General features: G+C 44.1%; 8 non-coding genes and 1 pseudogene across 8 annotated transcripts; all 9 read right to left on the reverse strand.

Annotated features, from left to right (window-relative positions):
• Positions 1-753: 753 nt before the first annotated feature.
• LOC134584132 (U2 spliceosomal RNA) lies at positions 754-944 on the reverse strand. The gene has a single exon (XR_010086466.1). It is a non-coding gene; the product is annotated as a U2 spliceosomal RNA (small nuclear RNA).
• A 1036-nt stretch (positions 945-1980) lies between these two features.
• Positions 1981-2171, reverse strand: LOC134584133 (U2 spliceosomal RNA). Its single transcript, XR_010086467.1, has one exon. It is a non-coding gene; the product is annotated as a U2 spliceosomal RNA (small nuclear RNA).
• Positions 2172-3207: 1036 nt separating this feature from the next.
• LOC134584134 (U2 spliceosomal RNA) lies at positions 3208-3398 on the reverse strand. The gene has a single exon (XR_010086468.1). It is a non-coding gene; the product is annotated as a U2 spliceosomal RNA (small nuclear RNA).
• A 1036-nt stretch (positions 3399-4434) lies between these two features.
• Positions 4435-4625, reverse strand: LOC134584135 (U2 spliceosomal RNA). Its single transcript, XR_010086469.1, has one exon. It is a non-coding gene; the product is annotated as a U2 spliceosomal RNA (small nuclear RNA).
• A 1036-nt stretch (positions 4626-5661) lies between these two features.
• Positions 5662-5852, reverse strand: LOC134584136 (U2 spliceosomal RNA). Its single transcript, XR_010086470.1, has one exon. It is a non-coding gene; the product is annotated as a U2 spliceosomal RNA (small nuclear RNA).
• A 1044-nt stretch (positions 5853-6896) lies between these two features.
• Positions 6897-7087, reverse strand: LOC134584138 (U2 spliceosomal RNA). The gene has a single exon (XR_010086471.1). It is a non-coding gene; the product is annotated as a U2 spliceosomal RNA (small nuclear RNA).
• A 1036-nt stretch (positions 7088-8123) lies between these two features.
• Positions 8124-8314, reverse strand: LOC134584139 (U2 spliceosomal RNA). Its single transcript, XR_010086472.1, has one exon. It is a non-coding gene; the product is annotated as a U2 spliceosomal RNA (small nuclear RNA).
• A 1036-nt stretch (positions 8315-9350) lies between these two features.
• On the reverse strand, positions 9351-9541 carry LOC134584140 (U2 spliceosomal RNA). The gene has a single exon (XR_010086473.1). It is a non-coding gene; the product is annotated as a U2 spliceosomal RNA (small nuclear RNA).
• A 1036-nt stretch (positions 9542-10577) lies between these two features.
• On the reverse strand, positions 10578-10791 carry LOC134584208 (U2 spliceosomal RNA; annotated as a pseudogene).
• Positions 10792-22253: the final 11462 nt, after the last annotated feature.

Consider the following 22253-nt stretch of genomic DNA (forward strand, 5'->3'; position numbering starts at 1 on the left):
AGGTTGCTGGATCACCTGGTCTGTCTGTTCCTCTTCAGCTGCAAGTAGGGTAGATAGAGCAAGCAATTAAGCACCACCTGCTGCTGATTGCTCGCAATCACTCAATAATGCAATTAATTAAACTTTTAATTGATTGATAACCTAGATGTTGCTCAGATTTCCCTCCAAAACGTTTGTGCTGTCATTGCAAAGACCAGCATGCTGCAGGCTGCAGCAAATTTGCATAATTAATCCCGCCCACTTTTCCAACACTGATAATGCACGCTGCCAGCCAGCCAGCCAGCCAGCCAGCCAGCCAGCCAGCCAGCAATACATACTCTGACTTCTTCACAATGGATATGTACTGGACACTTTTATTCCATGAAGTGATTACACAGATTTACATGATAACAATGATTAAATAAATACATGGGATCAGGTGAACAGAATTGCATCGTGCACAGCACATGATAGAGAATAACAATCAGACTAGCGATCAATCCAAACGAAACAATAACAGTTAACAAACATTGCTACAAGTGTCCATAATTCAAGGAATGTCATGTTTTTGGTCCGTTCCGTCCAGGCTTCATTCAGGCATCATGCCATGCCGCAGACAGGGGGAGGCAGAGCTCGCACTTAGACAGAACAGAGAAAAAAGCAGGGAAGGAAGGAAGAAGGAGAACAAGTTTGCCTTCGTTCTCGCCAAGTGAGAGTCCAGTGGCTTTTTGCATTTTTTGTTCAATCAAAAAATCTATTTTTTAACCAGCATAAGAGAGGTGCACCGGTCCTGGAGGTACTGCAATACCAGGTCAATGCGTGGAGTGGACAGAGCAAGCTCTTCTTCCATCTCCCTGTTCCAAAAATCCATTTAATATATGGTCCCCAGATAGGGGACGTATCAGATATTAAACTGATAAGAACAGATACTACACTTGATCTTAGCCAAAAGGCCGAGAAGCGATAACCAGAATGGGCGCCCAGCTACTCACCTGCCGTTCGCTGGCGCTTGTTCAGCTTGCGGTGAGCCTTGGCCACAGTGCTGCCTGCCTGCCGCCTTTTCCTCATCTAGCTGTAAGCTGGCTACAAATAGCAACAGAGACAAAGTCACCACCAGAGCAGCAAACAACCTCTAAACCCTTGAAACCCAGCTCCCCTTCTTAACCTTGTCCATTCATTCCTCCCCCTCCCCTCCAGACATACCTTGCACCTCTGTCTCTCCTGCTCAGCTGCTACCGCTGATAAGGTGCCTAACGAGGTTGCTGGATCACCTGGTCTGTCTGTTCCTCTTCAGCTGCAAGTAGGGTAGATAGAGCAAGCAATTAAGCACCACCTGCTGCTGATTGCTCGCAATCACTCAATAATGCAATTAATTAAACTTTTAATTGATTGATAACCTAGATGTTGCTCAGATTTCCCTCCAAAACGTTTGTGCTGTCATTGCAAAGACCAGCATGCTGCAGGCTGCAGCAAATTTGCATAATTAATCCCGCCCACTTTTCCAACACTGATAATGCACGCTGCCAGCCAGCCAGCCAGCCAGCCAGCCAGCCAGCAATACATACTCTGACTTCTTCACAATGGATATGTACTGGACACTTTTATTCCATGAAGTGATTACACAGATTTACATGATAACAATGATTAAATAAATACATGGGATCAGGTGAACAGAATTGCATCGTGCACAGCACATGATAGAGAATAACAATCAGACTAGCGATCAATCCAAACGAAACAATAACAGTTAACAAACATTGCTACAAGTGTCCATAATTCAAGGAATGTCATGTTTTTGGTCCGTTCCGTCCAGGCTTCATTCAGGCATCATGCCATGCCGCAGACAGGGGGAGGCAGAGCTCGCACTTAGACAGAACAGAGAAAAAAGCAGGGAAGGAAGGAAGAAGGAGAACAAGTTTGCCTTCGTTCTCGCCAAGTGAGAGTCCAGTGGCTTTTTGCATTTTTTGTTCAATCAAAAAATCTATTTTTTAACCAGCATAAGAGAGGTGCACCGGTCCTGGAGGTACTGCAATACCAGGTCAATGCGTGGAGTGGACAGAGCAAGCTCTTCTTCCATCTCCCTGTTCCAAAAATCCATTTAATATATGGTCCCCAGATAGGGGACGTATCAGATATTAAACTGATAAGAACAGATACTACACTTGATCTTAGCCAAAAGGCCGAGAAGCGATAACCAGAATGGGCGCCCAGCTACTCACCTGCCGTTCGCTGGCGCTTGTTCAGCTTGCGGTGAGCCTTGGCCACAGTGCTGCCTGCCTGCCGCCTTTTCCTCATCTAGCTGTAAGCTGGCTACAAATAGCAACAGAGACAAAGTCACCACCAGAGCAGCAAACAACCTCTAAACCCTTGAAACCCAGCTCCCCTTCTTAACCTTGTCCATTCATTCCTCCCCCTCCCCTCCAGACATACCTTGCACCTCTGTCTCTCCTGCTCAGCTGCTACCGCTGATAAGGTGCCTAACGAGGTTGCTGGATCACCTGGTCTGTCTGTTCCTCTTCAGCTGCAAGTAGGGTAGATAGAGCAAGCAATTAAGCACCACCTGCTGCTGATTGCTCGCAATCACTCAATAATGCAATTAATTAAACTTTTAATTGATTGATAACCTAGATGTTGCTCAGATTTCCCTCCAAAACGTTTGTGCTGTCATTGCAAAGACCAGCATGCTGCAGGCTGCAGCAAATTTGCATAATTAATCCCGCCCACTTTTCCAACACTGATAATGCACGCTGCCAGCCAGCCAGCCAGCCAGCCAGCCAGCCAGCAATACATACTCTGACTTCTTCACAATGGATATGTACTGGACACTTTTATTCCATGAAGTGATTACACAGATTTACATGATAACAATGATTAAATAAATACATGGGATCAGGTGAACAGAATTGCATCGTGCACAGCACATGATAGAGAATAACAATCAGACTAGCGATCAATCCAAACGAAACAATAACAGTTAACAAACATTGCTACAAGTGTCCATAATTCAAGGAATGTCATGTTTTTGGTCCGTTCCGTCCAGGCTTCATTCAGGCATCATGCCATGCCGCAGACAGGGGGAGGCAGAGCTCGCACTTAGACAGAACAGAGAAAAAAGCAGGGAAGGAAGGAAGAAGGAGAACAAGTTTGCCTTCGTTCTCGCCAAGTGAGAGTCCAGTGGCTTTTTGCATTTTTTGTTCAATCAAAAAATCTATTTTTTAACCAGCATAAGAGAGGTGCACCGGTCCTGGAGGTACTGCAATACCAGGTCAATGCGTGGAGTGGACAGAGCAAGCTCTTCTTCCATCTCCCTGTTCCAAAAATCCATTTAATATATGGTCCCCAGATAGGGGACGTATCAGATATTAAACTGATAAGAACAGATACTACACTTGATCTTAGCCAAAAGGCCGAGAAGCGATAACCAGAATGGGCGCCCAGCTACTCACCTGCCGTTCGCTGGCGCTTGTTCAGCTTGCGGTGAGCCTTGGCCACAGTGCTGCCTGCCTGCCGCCTTTTCCTCATCTAGCTGTAAGCTGGCTACAAATAGCAACAGAGACAAAGTCACCACCAGAGCAGCAAACAACCTCTAAACCCTTGAAACCCAGCTCCCCTTCTTAACCTTGTCCATTCATTCCTCCCCCTCCCCTCCAGACATACCTTGCACCTCTGTCTCTCCTGCTCAGCTGCTACCGCTGATAAGGTGCCTAACGAGGTTGCTGGATCACCTGGTCTGTCTGTTCCTCTTCAGCTGCAAGTAGGGTAGATAGAGCAAGCAATTAAGCACCACCTGCTGCTGATTGCTCGCAATCACTCAATAATGCAATTAATTAAACTTTTAATTGATTGATAACCTAGATGTTGCTCAGATTTCCCTCCAAAACGTTTGTGCTGTCATTGCAAAGACCAGCATGCTGCAGGCTGCAGCAAATTTGCATAATTAATCCCGCCCACTTTTCCAACACTGATAATGCACGCTGCCAGCCAGCCAGCCAGCCAGCCAGCCAGCCAGCAATACATACTCTGACTTCTTCACAATGGATATGTACTGGACACTTTTATTCCATGAAGTGATTACACAGATTTACATGATAACAATGATTAAATAAATACATGGGATCAGGTGAACAGAATTGCATCGTGCACAGCACATGATAGAGAATAACAATCAGACTAGCGATCAATCCAAACGAAACAATAACAGTTAACAAACATTGCTACAAGTGTCCATAATTCAAGGAATGTCATGTTTTTGGTCCGTTCCGTCCAGGCTTCATTCAGGCATCATGCCATGCCGCAGACAGGGGGAGGCAGAGCTCGCACTTAGACAGAACAGAGAAAAAAGCAGGGAAGGAAGGAAGAAGGAGAACAAGTTTGCCTTCGTTCTCGCCAAGTGAGAGTCCAGTGGCTTTTTGCATTTTTTGTTCAATCAAAAAATCTATTTTTTAACCAGCATAAGAGAGGTGCACCGGTCCTGGAGGTACTGCAATACCAGGTCAATGCGTGGAGTGGACAGAGCAAGCTCTTCTTCCATCTCCCTGTTCCAAAAATCCATTTAATATATGGTCCCCAGATAGGGGACGTATCAGATATTAAACTGATAAGAACAGATACTACACTTGATCTTAGCCAAAAGGCCGAGAAGCGATAACCAGAATGGGCGCCCAGCTACTCACCTGCCGTTCGCTGGCGCTTGTTCAGCTTGCGGTGAGCCTTGGCCACAGTGCTGCCTGCCTGCCGCCTTTTCCTCATCTAGCTGTAAGCTGGCTACAAATAGCAACAGAGACAAAGTCACCACCAGAGCAGCAAACAACCTCTAAACCCTTGAAACCCAGCTCCCCTTCTTAACCTTGTCCATTCATTCCTCCCCCTCCCCTCCAGACATACCTTGCACCTCTGTCTCTCCTGCTCAGCTGCTACCGCTGATAAGGTGCCTAACGAGGTTGCTGGATCACCTGGTCTGTCTGTTCCTCTTCAGCTGCAAGTAGGGTAGATAGAGCAAGCAATTAAGCACCACCTGCTGCTGATTGCTCGCAATCACTCAATAATGCAATTAATTAAACTTTTAATTGATTGATAACCTAGATGTTGCTCAGATTTCCCTCCAAAACGTTTGTGCTGTCATTGCAAAGACCAGCATGCTGCAGGCTGCAGCAAATTTGCATAATTAATCCCGCCCACTTTTCCAACACTGATAATGCACGCTGCCAGCCAGCCAGCCAGCCAGCCAGCCAGCCAGCAATACATACTCTGACTTCTTCACAATGGATATGTACTGGACACTTTTATTCCATGAAGTGATTACACAGATTTACATGATAACAATGATTAAATAAATACATGGGATCAGGTGAACAGAATTGCATCGTGCACAGCACATGATAGAGAATAACAATCAGACTAGCGATCAATCCAAACGAAACAATAACAGTTAACAAACATTGCTACAAGTGTCCATAATTCAAGGAATGTCATGTTTTTGGTCCGTTCCGTCCAGGCTTCATTCAGGCATCATGCCATGCCGCAGACAGGGGGAGGCAGAGCTCGCACTTAGACAGAACAGAGAAAAAAGCAGGGAAGGAAGGAAGAAGGAGAACAAGTTTGCCTTCGTTCTCGCCAAGTGAGAGTCCAGTGGCTTTTTGCATTTTTTGTTCAATCAAAAAATCTATTTTTTAACCAGCATAAGAGAGGTGCACCGGTCCTGGAGGTACTGCAATACCAGGTCAATGCGTGGAGTGGACAGAGCAAGCTCTTCTTCCATCTCCCTGTTCCAAAAATCCATTTAATATATGGTCCCCAGATAGGGGACGTATCAGATATTAAACTGATAAGAACAGATACTACACTTGATCTTAGCCAAAAGGCCGAGAAGCGATAACCAGAATGGGCGCCCAGCTACTCACCTGCCGTTCGCTGGCGCTTGTTCAGCTTGCGGTGAGCCTTGGCCACAGTGCTGCCTGCCTGCCGCCTTTTCCTCATCTAGCTGTAAGCTGGCTACAAATAGCAACAGAGACAAAGTCACCACCAGAGCAGCAAACAACCTCTAAACCCTTGAAACCCAGCTCCCCTTCTTAACCTTGTCCATTCATTCCTCCCCCTCCCCTCCAGACATACCTTGCACCTCTGTCTCTCCTGCTCAGCTGCTACCGCTGATAAGGTGCCTAACGAGGTTGCTGGATCACCTGGTCTGTCTGTTCCTCTTCAGCTGCAAGTAGGGTAGATAGAGCAAGCAATTAAGCACCACCTGCTGCTGATTGCTCGCAATCACTCAATAATGCAATTAATTAAACTTTTAATTGATTGATAACCTAGATGTTGCTCAGATTTCCCTCCAAAACGTTTGTGCTGTCATTGCAAAGACCAGCATGCTGCAGGCTGCAGCAAATTTGCATAATTAATCCCGCCCACTTTTCCAACACTGATAATGCACGCTGCCAGCCAGCCAGCCAGCCAGCCAGCCAGCCAGCCAGCCAGCAATACATACTCTGACTTCTTCACAATGGATATGTACTGGACACTTTTATTCCATGAAGTGATTACACAGATTTACATGATAACAATGATTAAATAAATACATGGGATCAGGTGAACAGAATTGCATCGTGCACAGCACATGATAGAGAATAACAATCAGACTAGCGATCAATCCAAACGAAACAATAACAGTTAACAAACATTGCTACAAGTGTCCATAATTCAAGGAATGTCATGTTTTTGGTCCGTTCCGTCCAGGCTTCATTCAGGCATCATGCCATGCCGCAGACAGGGGGAGGCAGAGCTCGCACTTAGACAGAACAGAGAAAAAAGCAGGGAAGGAAGGAAGAAGGAGAACAAGTTTGCCTTCGTTCTCGCCAAGTGAGAGTCCAGTGGCTTTTTGCATTTTTTGTTCAATCAAAAAATCTATTTTTTAACCAGCATAAGAGAGGTGCACCGGTCCTGGAGGTACTGCAATACCAGGTCAATGCGTGGAGTGGACAGAGCAAGCTCTTCTTCCATCTCCCTGTTCCAAAAATCCATTTAATATATGGTCCCCAGATAGGGGACGTATCAGATATTAAACTGATAAGAACAGATACTACACTTGATCTTAGCCAAAAGGCCGAGAAGCGATAACCAGAATGGGCGCCCAGCTACTCACCTGCCGTTCGCTGGCGCTTGTTCAGCTTGCGGTGAGCCTTGGCCACAGTGCTGCCTGCCTGCCGCCTTTTCCTCATCTAGCTGTAAGCTGGCTACAAATAGCAACAGAGACAAAGTCACCACCAGAGCAGCAAACAACCTCTAAACCCTTGAAACCCAGCTCCCCTTCTTAACCTTGTCCATTCATTCCTCCCCCTCCCCTCCAGACATACCTTGCACCTCTGTCTCTCCTGCTCAGCTGCTACCGCTGATAAGGTGCCTAACGAGGTTGCTGGATCACCTGGTCTGTCTGTTCCTCTTCAGCTGCAAGTAGGGTAGATAGAGCAAGCAATTAAGCACCACCTGCTGCTGATTGCTCGCAATCACTCAATAATGCAATTAATTAAACTTTTAATTGATTGATAACCTAGATGTTGCTCAGATTTCCCTCCAAAACGTTTGTGCTGTCATTGCAAAGACCAGCATGCTGCAGGCTGCAGCAAATTTGCATAATTAATCCCGCCCACTTTTCCAACACTGATAATGCACGCTGCCAGCCAGCCAGCCAGCCAGCCAGCCAGCCAGCAATACATACTCTGACTTCTTCACAATGGATATGTACTGGACACTTTTATTCCATGAAGTGATTACACAGATTTACATGATAACAATGATTAAATAAATACATGGGATCAGGTGAACAGAATTGCATCGTGCACAGCACATGATAGAGAATAACAATCAGACTAGCGATCAATCCAAACGAAACAATAACAGTTAACAAACATTGCTACAAGTGTCCATAATTCAAGGAATGTCATGTTTTTGGTCCGTTCCGTCCAGGCTTCATTCAGGCATCATGCCATGCCGCAGACAGGGGGAGGCAGAGCTCGCACTTAGACAGAACAGAGAAAAAAGCAGGGAAGGAAGGAAGAAGGAGAACAAGTTTGCCTTCGTTCTCGCCAAGTGAGAGTCCAGTGGCTTTTTGCATTTTTTGTTCAATCAAAAAATCTATTTTTTAACCAGCATAAGAGAGGTGCACCGGTCCTGGAGGTACTGCAATACCAGGTCAATGCGTGGAGTGGACAGAGCAAGCTCTTCTTCCATCTCCCTGTTCCAAAAATCCATTTAATATATGGTCCCCAGATAGGGGACGTATCAGATATTAAACTGATAAGAACAGATACTACACTTGATCTTAGCCAAAAGGCCGAGAAGCGATAACCAGAATGGGCGCCCAGCTACTCACCTGCCGTTCGCTGGCGCTTGTTCAGCTTGCGGTGAGCCTTGGCCACAGTGCTGCCTGCCTGCCGCCTTTTCCTCATCTAGCTGTAAGCTGGCTACAAATAGCAACAGAGACAAAGTCACCACCAGAGCAGCAAACAACCTCTAAACCCTTGAAACCCAGCTCCCCTTCTTAACCTTGTCCATTCATTCCTCCCCCTCCCCTCCAGACATACCTTGCACCTCTGTCTCTCCTGCTCAGCTGCTACCGCTGATAAGGTGCCTAACGAGGTTGCTGGATCACCTGGTCTGTCTGTTCCTCTTCAGCTGCAAGTAGGGTAGATAGAGCAAGCAATTAAGCACCACCTGCTGCTGATTGCTCGCAATCACTCAATAATGCAATTAATTAAACTTTTAATTGATTGATAACCTAGATGTTGCTCAGATTTCCCTCCAAAACGTTTGTGCTGTCATTGCAAAGACCAGCATGCTGCAGGCTGCAGCAAATTTGCATAATTAATCCCGCCCACTTTTCCAACACTGATAATGCACGCTGCCAGCCAGCCAGCCAGCCAGCCAGCCAGCCAGCAATACATACTCTGACTTCTTCACAATGGATATGTACTGGACACTTTTATTCCATGAAGTGATTACACAGATTTACATGATAACAATGATTAAATAAATACATGGGATCAGGTGAACAGAATTGCATCGTGCACAGCACATGATAGAGAATAACAATCAGACTAGCGATCAATCCAAACGAAACAATAACAGTTAACAAACATTGCTACAAGTGTCCATAATTCAAGGAATGTCATGTTTTTGGTCCGTTCCGTCCAGGCTTCATTCAGGCATCATGCCATGCCGCAGACAGGGGGAGGCAGAGCTCGCACTTAGACAGAACAGAGAAAAAAGCAGGGAAGGAAGGAAGAAGGAGAACAAGTTTGCCTTCGTTCTCGCCAAGTGAGAGTCCAGTGGCTTTTTGCATTTTTTGTTCAATCAAAAAATCTATTTTTTAACCAGCATAAGAGAGGTGCACCGGTCCTGGAGGTACTGCAATACCAGGTCAATGCGTGGAGTGGACAGAGCAAGCTCTTCTTCCATCTCCCTGTTCCAAAAATCCATTTAATATATGGTCCCCAGATAGGGGACGTATCAGATATTAAACTGATAAGAACAGATACTACACTTGATCTTAGCCAAAAGGCCGAGAAGCGATAACCAGAATGGGCGCCCAGCTACTCACCTGCCGTTCGCTGGCGCTTGTTCAGCTTGCGGTGAGCCTTGGCCACAGTGCTGCCTGCCTGCCGCCTTTTCCTCATCTAGCTGTAAGCTGGCTACAAATAGCAACAGAGACAAAGTCACCACCAGAGCAGCAAACAACCTCTAAACCCTTGAAACCCAGCTCCCCTTCTTAACCTTGTCCATTCATTCCTCCCCCTCCCCTCCAGACATACCTTGCACCTCTGTCTCTCCTGCTCAGCTGCTACCGCTGATAAGGTGCCTAACGAGGTTGCTGGATCACCTGGTCTGTCTGTTCCTCTTCAGCTGCAAGTAGGGTAGATAGAGCAAGCAATTAAGCACCACCTGCTGCTGATTGCTCGCAATCACTCAATAATGCAATTAATTAAACTTTTAATTGATTGATAACCTAGATGTTGCTCAGATTTCCCTCCAAAACGTTTGTGCTGTCATTGCAAAGACCAGCATGCTGCAGGCTGCAGCAAATTTGCATAATTAATCCCGCCCACTTTTCCAACACTGATAATGCACGCTGCCAGCCAGCCAGCCAGCCAGCCAGCCAGCCAGCAATACATACTCTGACTTCTTCACAATGGATATGTACTGGACACTTTTATTCCATGAAGTGATTACACAGATTTACATGATAACAATGATTAAATAAATACATGGGATCAGGTGAACAGAATTGCATCGTGCACAGCACATGATAGAGAATAACAATCAGACTAGCGATCAATCCAAACGAAACAATAACAGTTAACAAACATTGCTACAAGTGTCCATAATTCAAGGAATGTCATGTTTTTGGTCCGTTCCGTCCAGGCTTCATTCAGGCATCATGCCATGCCGCAGACAGGGGGAGGCAGAGCTCGCACTTAGACAGAACAGAGAAAAAAGCAGGGAAGGAAGGAAGAAGGAGAACAAGTTTGCCTTCGTTCTCGCCAAGTGAGAGTCCAGTGGCTTTTTGCATTTTTTGTTCAATCAAAAAATCTATTTTTTAACCAGCATAAGAGAGGTGCACCGGTCCTGGAGGTACTGCAATACCAGGTCAATGCGTGGAGTGGACAGAGCAAGCTCTTCTTCCATCTCCCTGTTCCAAAAATCCATTTAATATATGGCGGCGGCGACGACGTTAGTAAAAGTCATGTGGAATGAATATGTATATTATTGAAATGGAATACATACATTTAAATGGATCGTCAACCAAAAGGCCAACCAACATGTCAAGTATTAATGGTGTTCAAAGTTGACTCCATTCTTTACTCTCTTTTAAACTTATTGCTACATCTATTCTACCTTTTTATGTCATGCATATAAATATATTGATTTGTGAAAATTATGCAAATGTATTTGGCATCATACTGTACCATCGTAATGTTTTCTTAAAACTATTTCTTTAGATGCATTTAAAGCACAATTTCTTTAACAGTAGAGTTTGGATTACATTACAAAATACTTAATAAAATATTAAAATTACTTATTGACGTAAAGTTTGGCTAGCTTCTTTATCTCACTTTCACTTTACTAATGATCAATTTTCTTACTACCTTTTATTTCTTAATTTTTATTGATATGTTAAACAACAATCTCAGTACATGGTTTATGTGAATGTTTGATTTTTATGCTGAATGTTCTATGATTTTACATTATATAATGCAATTGTAAAATACATTTCTGGAATTCTGTTTTATAAAACATTCTAGTGTTTATTTAGGAAAAGAGGACACATTTAACATTTTACAATTCAGTTCCATAATTTAACACCTTAAGAATTGCACTGTTATTGCAAGGTTATACATTTGCCAGTAGGCGTATTTTTACAGTTTTGTAGTGTTTGTGTTTAGCTATTAATTTCCGCTCTCTCGTTTAATGTTCCCATAATTATATATTGGGTTTTTTTCATTAAAAAAAGTGCTATTTTTTTTTTTTTACATACAATTATTTATATCTCTTTCATGTAATTTAATTTTAAAAAAGTAACAAAAAATATGATGAAAAATTAAAAAACAAATACTTTTTTTTACTTTTACTTGAAAAATCTTTCACTCATCTACAAAAGCTAATGAAAATATCTGATAAATACATAAAAAATGTGGTCCGGAGTTTAAAAATACCTAGTGTTTACCTACCCTTTTGCAAGTTATAGGGCTAGAAGTACAAGTAGGATATTGTGGTTTCAAAACATACATTTTTACAATTTATCATTAGTGACATTGTAAAACTATTATCTGTCATAAATCTCTAAATAACACCCCACATGTAACATTTTTTTTAAAGTAGACAACCCAGGGTATTCAATATGGGATATGTCCAGTCTTTTTTGTAGCCACTTACTCAACACTGGCCAAAGTTAGCGTTAATTTTTACTTGTGTGTTAACAATGCAAAAAACACTAACTTTGCCCAGTGTTTGTAACTAAGTGGCTACTAAAAATGACTGGACATACCCCATTTGCAATACCTTGGGTTGTCTTCTTTTGCAAATGGTATGTCATCATGGGGGTAATTTTCATTCCTGGCATACCATATGCTCTCAAAGGCAATGTAACCAACCAGGAAACCTGTACATGGTGGGTACTGGTATACTCAGAAAACTTTGCTGAACACAAATATTAGTGCTTCAAAACAGGAAAACGTATCACAACAATTATAACATCAGTAAAAGTGCTGTTTGTGTGTTAAAAAAACAAAAAAGGCTCTTTCACTGACAATATCATCACTGTGATATGTTTTACTGTTTTGAATCAATATCTTTTGTGTTCAATGAAGAGCAGGTTTTAGGGTGTCATAATATGTTACAGGGTAAAATACAGTCATACACTCATATCTGTTTTAACAATAGCTTAAGCTTTAGATTTTAAAGAAATGATTTTTTTTCAATGTAATAGAAGAGCAGTTGCCTGCCTGCCTGCCTGCCTGCCTGCCTGCCTGCGCTTCACATTGGATACTGTGCCCACTAGCCCAGTGCCACCACTCATATCTGTTTTAACAATTGGTTAAGCTTTACATTTAAAATAAATATTTTTTTTTCACTGTAATAGAAGAGCAGTTAGTTGTCTGCAAGCGTCTGGGTGTCAGGCCTACTTCAGCGTGTGCTCTGTAGACCTGTTCCAGCGTGCTTTGACAGTTGCCAATCATATTTGGTGTCTCTATAGCGTGCTTTTAAAACCAAAATTTGTTTTTCACTGTTATAGATTGAATAGCAGTTACTTGTCTTCAAGCGGGTGTCAGGCCTACAGCGTGTACTTTGCCAACCTCTGCCAGTGCACATTGCCAATCATATCTGGTCTCACAGTAGCTTGCACGCATAGTACCACTAATCTAATCCCCCAAAAAATGACAGGCAGAGGCAGGACACCCCGCAGGGGCCGTCGTGGTGCTGGGATTCCCTTTTGCCCTAGAATAATGCCCAGTTTTCAGAAGCCACGTACCCTGAACTTGAAAAGTTCGGAGGACATAGTTGACTGGCTAACACAGGACACCCAATCTTGTACAGCCTCCGCTCGGAACCTTGATGCACCATCCTCCTACAGCTTAGCTTCAGGCAGGCACCTCTCAAGATACCACTTACCCGCCTGCCGCCACCACCAAAACTAGCACCACAGCCGCTTTACTTGTTATGTCAGAGGAGTTATTCACACACCCGTTTGAAGAAATGAGTGATGCGCAACCATTATTGCTAGAGGATGTAGATAACAGGGATATGTCTCAGGCAGGCAGCATTAAACACATGGAGGTACGGTGTGATGATGATGATGATGATGATGTTGTACCCGCTGCTGCTTCCTTTTCTGAGTTGTCAGATACAAGCGAAGCGGTTGATGATGACGATGCGTCCATGGATGTCACGTGGGTGCCCGCTAGAAGAGAAGAAGAACAGGGCGAAAGTTCAGATGGGGAGACAGAGAGGAGGAGGAGGAGACCAGTTGGAAGCAGGGGAAGTCATCGCAAGGAGCTAGTGGCACAGTCAGACAGCATGCATCGGCACCCGGGGTCAGCCCGACAGCACGTCAATCAACGCATGCTGTGTCCACCACCAGAATGCCGTCATTGCAAAGCTCAGCAGTGTGGCATTTTTTTTGTGTGTCTGCCTCTGACAACAGCGATGCCATTTGCAACCTGTGCCAAAGGAAACTGAGTCGTGGGAGGTCCAACACCCACCTAGGTACAACTGCTTTGCGTAGGCACATGATCTCACATCACAAACGCCTATGGGATCAACACATGAGTACAAGCAGCACGCCTACTCTAAGCCGCCATCCTCCTCCTGGTCCAGCATCTTCAGCCACGTCAACCACTGCTGTCCTTCTTGCCCCCTCTCAACCATCCGCCACTCCGTCTCCCGCCTTGAGCAGTTCCCGCTCATCTGCCCACAGTCATGTGTCTGTCAAGGACATGTTTGAGCGTAAGAAGCCAATGTCACCAAGTCACCCCCTTGCCCAGCGTCTGACAGCTGGCTTGTCCGAACTATTAGCCCGCCAGCTTTTACCATACAATCTGGTTGAGTCTGAGGCGTTCAAAAAATTTGTAGCTATTGGGACACCGCAGTGGAAGGTACCCGGCCGGAATTTCTTTTCACAAAAGGCAATCCCCAACTTGTACTCGATTGTGCAAAAGGAAGTCATGGCATGTCTGGCACACAGTGTTGGGGCAAGGGTCCATCTGACCACTCATACCTGGTCTGCAAAGCATGGTCAGGGCAGGTATATCACCTACACTGCGCATTGGGTAAACCTGCTGGCGGCTGACAAGCAAGGAATGCGTGGCATTGCAGAGGAGTTGGTGACACCGCCACGAATTGCAGGCAGTCCTGCTGCCACCTCCTCTACTCCTCCTACTCCATCCTCTTCCATAACCTCCTCGGCTGAGTCCTCTTGTGCCGCTGCGTCTTGCTCCACATCAACGGCACCCCCCCAGCTCCCCAGGTACTATTCCACATCCCGGATACGGCAGTGTCACGCTGTCTAGGGTTTGACTTGCTTGAAAGCAGAGAGTCACACCGGACAAGCACTCCTGTCCGCCCTGAACGCACAGGTGGAAAAGTGGCTGACTCCGCAGCAACTGGATATCGGCAAAGTGGTGTGTGACAACGGAAAAAATTTTATAGCGGCATTGAAGTTGGGCAAGTTGACACATGTGCGTAATCTGATCGTACAACGCTTTGTGCATAAGTACACAGGCTTACAGGACGTCCTGAAGCAGGCCAGGAAGTAGGCTCATGCGTCCTTTTTTTTTTTTTTTTCTCAACGTATATTAAAATTTTTAGTATACAAATGTAAAAACATATCCCATGCTTTACCCATTTTACAGTACAACTGTACACATGCAACAGAAAAGAAATAACTGAAATTCAACAACACAAAGCTTACATGGGCTTTGAGGTGTTTGCCAAAATGCATGTATTTGTAGCCCAGATATAACAGTGGCTATAATTAACCTATGTAAACTTGTCACATCTGGCACACTTATACATTACTAAACACAGAATAGTAGTGAACTAAAAAACAAATTAAAAAATTCTGGTATTTGAAGAATATATTCAAATCATTTGTTTTCTGCCTACATTTTGTCATTCAGTTTTCAATTCAGTACAAATAGATGTTCAGTGAATAAACAGCTTAATATGGGGTTGTTGCTTGCTAAAAACAGACAGTTATGCTTTCTTCAGAAAACAATTATTGAACATTTGAAACTCCCATACAAAGTATGGCTTTCAACTTACTGAGACAAATTAAAATTTCAGCTTTGATGTTCAGCACATTACATGTATTTTTTGCAATATTTCGCTAAAACATAACAGTTAAAAAAAAACAAAAAACGTAAATATAACAAAACTACAACATTTATGCAAAAGGTTGAGGTCCTGCAGTAAAATGTTGATCAGATAAGATAAGAAGTTAGGTGGTATTATTTGTGAAAGCGGGTAAGAGAAGAGATTGGCTGGGTCAATGGACAATGGATTTACTGCATAAGTAGGGGGCAACATACCATGCCAGCCAGGGTAGGCTGCTTCTGGATACAATGGAAAAGATGGATATGGGAGACCTGCTGGAACAGTATTTGGCACATGGAGAGGTGGCATAATATTAGCACCCTGACTCTCTCCTATAATTACAGAGAATTCGCCTGGGAACTGAAGGCCATTGCTCAAATTTTGGAGCATATTCATGATCTCAGATTCAAAATGCATCCTTTGGATGTTAACACTTTTGGTAAATCCTGGCAAAGATGACTGCTATAACCAGACTCTGGCGTGAAAGATGACTGCTATAACCAGACTCTGGCGTGGCTGTAACTTTAAACTGCTTTATAGAGAACATGTGAAGGAATCCCTTCCACACACTTGAGTCTGCTGGATCTGTGAGTCTAGTATCTGGATCATACAATTTCTTGTTCTTCTTTTCAATGCATGAAGAAAGTTGATTGCCATTAGTTATATGGTGTTTCCATATTTTCTCTGGTTTCTTGGTAATTACCCATTGGCTTAAGTCAGCATCACCTAGGGGGTTTATCAGCCCTTTGCATATAAGGCAGTCCTGATCTAAAAGGTGGCTCTTGTGTTGGGATGTTGTGTCCCTTTTCTCTGAGATGCAATCCTGCTGAGAATCCTGAGGCTGCCACACAGAATCAGACAGATCCTCTAGGGTCAAGTTCTGATCGGGCACGGTATCAATTTCAATTAACCCCTTGTGTGTCAGCTTTGTCATCTGAATCTGGTATGGCTGTCTTTCCTCTTTCTCGATTAGTTCCAGTGCATGTTTTCTCTTTTGAATTCTCCAGTTGGCCAGCTCCTGTGCAGCCATTTACGTTGCACTCATTAGAACCAAACACTGTGGGGTGATTTATGGCCCCCACCCACCGCGCAGGGGTGGGTGCCGAGGGGGGAGGACAGTAGGTCCCCCCCATTGTGATTTATGGCCCCCACCCACCCACCGCACAGGGGTTGGGGAGGACAGTAGCTCCCCCCCCCCAGTGTGTATCATGGGCTTTGAGGACAGGTGTCAATCCATACCTGCCAAGTGACCCTATGTAGGGGAGTGACCCTATGTAGGGGGAACAGTCCCTATTCTGCTCTGTGTGAGTGTGTATCATGGTCTCTGTGGACGGGGAACAGTCTCTATTCTGCTCTGTGTCAGTGTGTATCATGGTCTCTGTGGACAGGGAACAGTCTCTATTCTGCTCTGTGTCAGTGTGTATCAGGACTGGGCTTTGAGGACAAGTGCAATTTTCCATGGGAGTTTTGCCATGGATCCCCCTCCGGCATGCCACAGTCCAGGTGTTAGTCCCCTTGAAACAACTTTTCCATCACTTTTGTGGCCAGAAAGAGTCCCTGTTGTTTTTAAAATTCGCCTGCCCATTGAAGTCAATGGCGGTTCGCCGGTTCGCGAACATTTGCGGAAGTTCGCGTTAGCAAAATTTCGGGTTCGCAACAACACTACATTCAACTAAACAAATAGTGATTGAAATTTATTATACACACAATTTTTTTTTTTTTTTTTTTTTTTTTTTAAATTTGAAGTTTTATTGTTTTCAAAAAAGTAAATTGGGGTACAAAAGGAAAAAAGGGGAGAGGAGCAACAAGACCATGCCATGAAGCAAGTTATTCTTGGTTTTCACACTTTATTAAAAGCCAATTCCAGAAATCAACATGGAAACCAGTTTATCGTAACCATGCGTCTGATATCAAACGCTCTCATGTTATAGGGAAGCCACGTTGTGGCAAAAATAACTAACCTAGCCCCTGGGTTTTGGAGAGGACTAATGGCCAGCCTTTTGCCCAAAGACTATGGGCCCTGCAAAAAGACATGCTAAAAAGTTTATTTGGGCTGGCTTGCTTGCTTGCTTGCTTGCTTGCTTATTGGATTTTAAAACACTTTGTCTGACCCTTTAAATCCATGGGAAAATGTGCCTCTTCCCCCTCCCCCTTTTTCCTGTCCTATTGTTCTGCAGCAGGGCATTGGCCCAGGGCCCAGGGACACTGCCAGAAGAGTTGAAACTAGCTGCTGTGTCCCTCCTCAATCTCATCTCCCTATTGTTAACCACACATCGATACAACTGTATTCGTGAGATCGATCTGAGCGCTTTTCGGACATATTGAGCGCTCAGATCCAAGCTATCTGGGGGTTTGTTGGACATATAGGTTAAACATTGTATTATAAGAAGTATGTATTTTATGTGGTTTTTGTAACAGTTTTTGACTTAATTATCTCCAGGTACAGGAAATATCTCTAAGTTACCACAGCCACTTAAACCAATTATCTCCAGGAACGGACACACAGCATAAATCTGTGGCACTATATTGGGCATGAAAGAAAGCAATGCTTGCGGTCGGTCGGTCGGTCGGTCGGTCGGTCGGTCGGTCAAAAGAGACTTCCACAAAACATTTGAACCCTTGCTCTGATCTGGGTGATTTTTGGATATGTTGTTCTTCCAGATCAGGGCTATCCAGTGATGTAGATGGGGATATGTGATGTTTTGGGGTGTTTTCTGCCTGTGGGTAATTGAGTCAGTCCATTGTGTTCATTAATTGTATCACAGGCAGAGGGGAGGGTTTGTGTGCATTATCTGGGTGTGTCTATCTGTACAAACCTGTTTTGATTTGCTTTGTATCCTGTGTTCCACAAGATCCATGTGGGTGGTAACCTTGAGGGAAAATCCCGTATATAAGAGAATGCGGAGTTCCTGTTTTACCCTCAACATAGAGCCTTGTCTCATGTGTGGGAGAAAAGGCTGCATCTACACTGGGGATTGCTATTCACTGAATACTCCCCTGGCTATAATCACTAAGCTCTTTTAAGAGCTTGTTCCTGCTTTGCTGTGTGAAGGAAGAGAGGTTCACCCACTGGAGCCTTTTGGAAGATCCAGGGTGAGTAGAAGACGGCGAGATCCACAACCAAGCTACGGCGGTTCGTGGGGTCTGCTGTGCTTATGGTGTCAAGTGGAGTGCTTGGAGGCCTCAGGAAACAGTAGGAGAATCCATCAACAGAGGTACCCAGTCGGGGTGCCAGGTGATTCATTACACATGGGTTCTCCAAAATTGCTCAGTCAATTTAGAAAAATATGTTACCAAGTGCCGTCTGGGCTCCATGTAATATCTACCTCTGTACCATCTAATCTTCCAAACCAACTTTGCTGAACTCTATATTCCCTGGACACAAATCGGATTCTGAATATTCTTCAACCTCGTCCAACAAGTTCTTTGATTATTGTACTACAAGGAATTTGCTACTTTGGTTTAAAACATCCGTTACCTCTTTCCAAAGGGAGATCTCAGCCATTAACTAAGTTACTTCACCATGTTTCCAGTTAAACCTGCATTTCAATTGTACCCTGAATTCATCCTGCACAACTCCTGCATTAATCAGTTTGCTTAAAGACTACATCTTTTCCATTCTGGAACATTGTTTAAATTAATCTACTCCCTCTGGATTTAATCTATCCTGTTGAAAGCTGTTCTGATCTTTCAAGTACAATCAAGCAAGCAAGCAAGCAAGCAAGCACAATTTTACTTCCTTTACCTTAAAGTGACAGCACATTTTAATTTTAAATCTGCAATTGAGTTACAACAAACCTTTTGCTGCCATACAATCCTCACATGTAGTCAATGGTGGTGGTCCTAGTCGATCCCTACATGAGATTGCCTTTTTCTCTGATTGCCTTTGTCTCTGTTTTGCAATACTGTTTGGTATTACGTTAGAACAGCCACTTTGGAGAGGATCATCTACCTACCACAAGATATAATATGATAAGATAGCAAAAAAATTGACATACATTATTATCAGTCGTATTGGTTATATCTTTAATTATGCTTGCATGTGAAATGGGTTAGAGGGTTAAAGCATATTTGTATAGCAAAGTATTCAATGTGCTGCAATAGTCATCAAAGAAAGGAGTATAATATTACTGTGAATTGCTCATAATCTAGGACTTTGGATTCAATTATACTCTATAAATCTACTCAAAAAGGGGTTTATTGACTCACTCGGCTCCAAACTGAAGAAGCGCGCAAAAAAAAAAAGGGGGGGGTGTGGGGGGAGAGGGGATGGGGGATTACTAACGGAATACCTGTTAGAGACCAACCAAGAGAACTTTATATTGTAAACTCGGGGGCTAACTAAACACTTAAAAAAACAAAACGTTTTTGTAAGTTATATGGATAGATAGAACGCAATTCATGGACCGGCCAGTTATATTTAAAAAGGAATGTGTATCCAAGAATACAAACTCGTATATAGCTTACCACTCCATCAAAGGCCCCCATTCTGTAACTTACCTGGGTTCTGCACCTATGTCCATGGGTCTGCTTTCTCTTTTCCCACACCTACATCAGCCAGCGGGAGATAAGAGAACTACCTAATGTGCATGCACGAAAATGGCCTCACTCGCATTAGAATTATACCATAGGAAAACATTATTTAAAGCTTTCCTATGGGGGTTTTGGATGATGCTGGCTGGACATCCCATCCCAATGCATAGCATTAGGACATCCAGCATCAGTTAGGCGACCAAAAGTCACCTAACAGCACAGAAGTACCTCTGGTGGCCGTCTTCTAGAAAGTCACTAGAGGTGGAGTTAACCAGGTAACATAGTTTTTGAAGTTTCTTAAACCACTTCAATGAGCTGAAGTGGTCTGCAGGGCCGCCATCAGGGCATGACAGCCATGACAGTTATCATGGGGCTGGCAGTGGCCGGTACTGCCCTGGGAGTCCCAGGACCAACCAACCAACATTCCAAAAGTGCACTTATATATAGCAATTATTCATTATATTTTCAAAAACAAAACTGTATTCCCCTGTTAGGGAACCAAACAGAACTTATGTGGTCCCCCTCATCATTGACTTGGAACACTGACCGACCACCCCTGGCTCTTAACCACAATTAAAGGATTAACTTGGTGCTTTACATGGGTTGCCAACGTTTGCATACAAAATGCACGCAGTCAAGTACATGGCAGCCATTTTGTCTCACAGGCAGCAGTACTTGGTCATTGCGTGAGTGCAACTAATTTCGGCTACAAGTTCTCGCGAACCCCCAGTCAAGATGGCACTGCTAAAATGCCTGTATACTTTCACGACAAACTAGACGAACCATGTTCGGGAGGATAGGATCTACCGACTGGGGGAAGCATTCACTAACAGGGGCAGGCAGCGTTCTTCTGTGTTTGTGCAGGCAGGCAGGCAGGCAGGCAGGTCTTTAACGTGGGGCAAACGGACGGTGCAGCTGCCCTGGGCCCAGTTATTATTGGGGGGCCCAAAGCAGCTGCCCTCAACAATTTTTTTATCCCAGGGTGGGTGGGCATTTGTAAGCAGTGGCCCAGTCACATACTGTAGCCCTTTAACAGCGTGACCGGGCCCCTTGCTTTCCGGCAGCACTGTGAAGAAGTGACGGCGGCCGCAGGGCATTTCCTCCCGCTAAGGAAAGAAGCCACATGGGAGACAGAGGAGACAGGGTGGAAGGGGGCTGGGAGAGGCAAACCACAACTCCCAGCAGCCGCAGAATCAGCATCCAGATTTGACAACAGGGAAACCACCTGCCAAGGTAGGAAACTGGAGGGGGAGGGTGGGTTTAAAAATGTAAATTTATGTCATTATGTCTATGTGTGTCTGTCAGTGTCAGTATGTCTGTCAGTGTATGTGTATGTCAGGGTGTGTCAGTGTGTCAGTGTGTCTGTCTGGGGCAAGGAACCAAAGCAAATTGTCGACCAGGGTTCAGTCAATATAAAAGATGGCCCTGCGTACGTACAGCAACTCCAGAATGAAGACTGGCTGCTGTCCTGAATTCTCTGGAACTCTTTTGGGGTGTCACCTGATGACCGGCAAGCCTGCCAAAACCTCTCCCGAATAGTGATCCCGTTCCACCAAACAAATCTGAGCGCTTTTCGGATATGCTGTGTGCTCAGATACAGGCTATTCTGTGATATAAGAATAGTGGGGCTCCTGTAATGTTTTATTATGCTTTTTAGGGTATTTTGTCATTTTTTCTGTATTTCCTGAATAATTATCAAAATTCCAAGCTCAATTATTTTTCAGACCCAGAGACTCTTGGGGAAAAACACCTGGACAATTGATTTAGTGACCCCATACTATAGGGCTGTGCATAAAAAAAAAACCATTGTGGTGAGCTAAAAAACAAACATTTGTCGCACAGAACAGTGTGTTATCCAGTTACTGGGGGAATGGGCCATACATATTCACTAAACAGCACTTCCCTTACAGCTCCAGAGGATTCCAGCGAAGATATTCGGTCTTTGCCTTTAGCAGCTACACTACAAATACATTCATTATACACACACACACTATGCATTCACTCACTATACACACATACTAAATTCCCTATAAACTCACTACATACATTATATATATATACACACACATACATACATACATACACTATATTAAATATACAAACTAGGCATTTACTAGACACACTCTGGATTACCTACATACATACAGACCCTAAATTCACTACATTCACAATACACACACACACACACAATACACACACACACTATACACACACACACTATACACACACACACACACACACACACAATACACACACACACACACACACACACAATACACACACACACACACACACACACAATACACACACACACACACACACACACTATACACACACAATACACACACACACTATACACACACAATACACACACACACTAT

The sequence above is a fragment of the Pelobates fuscus genome, chromosome 13, assembly GCF_036172605.1.
Source record: "Pelobates fuscus isolate aPelFus1 chromosome 13, aPelFus1.pri, whole genome shotgun sequence".
Taxonomy (NCBI): domain Eukaryota; kingdom Metazoa; phylum Chordata; class Amphibia; order Anura; family Pelobatidae; genus Pelobates; species Pelobates fuscus.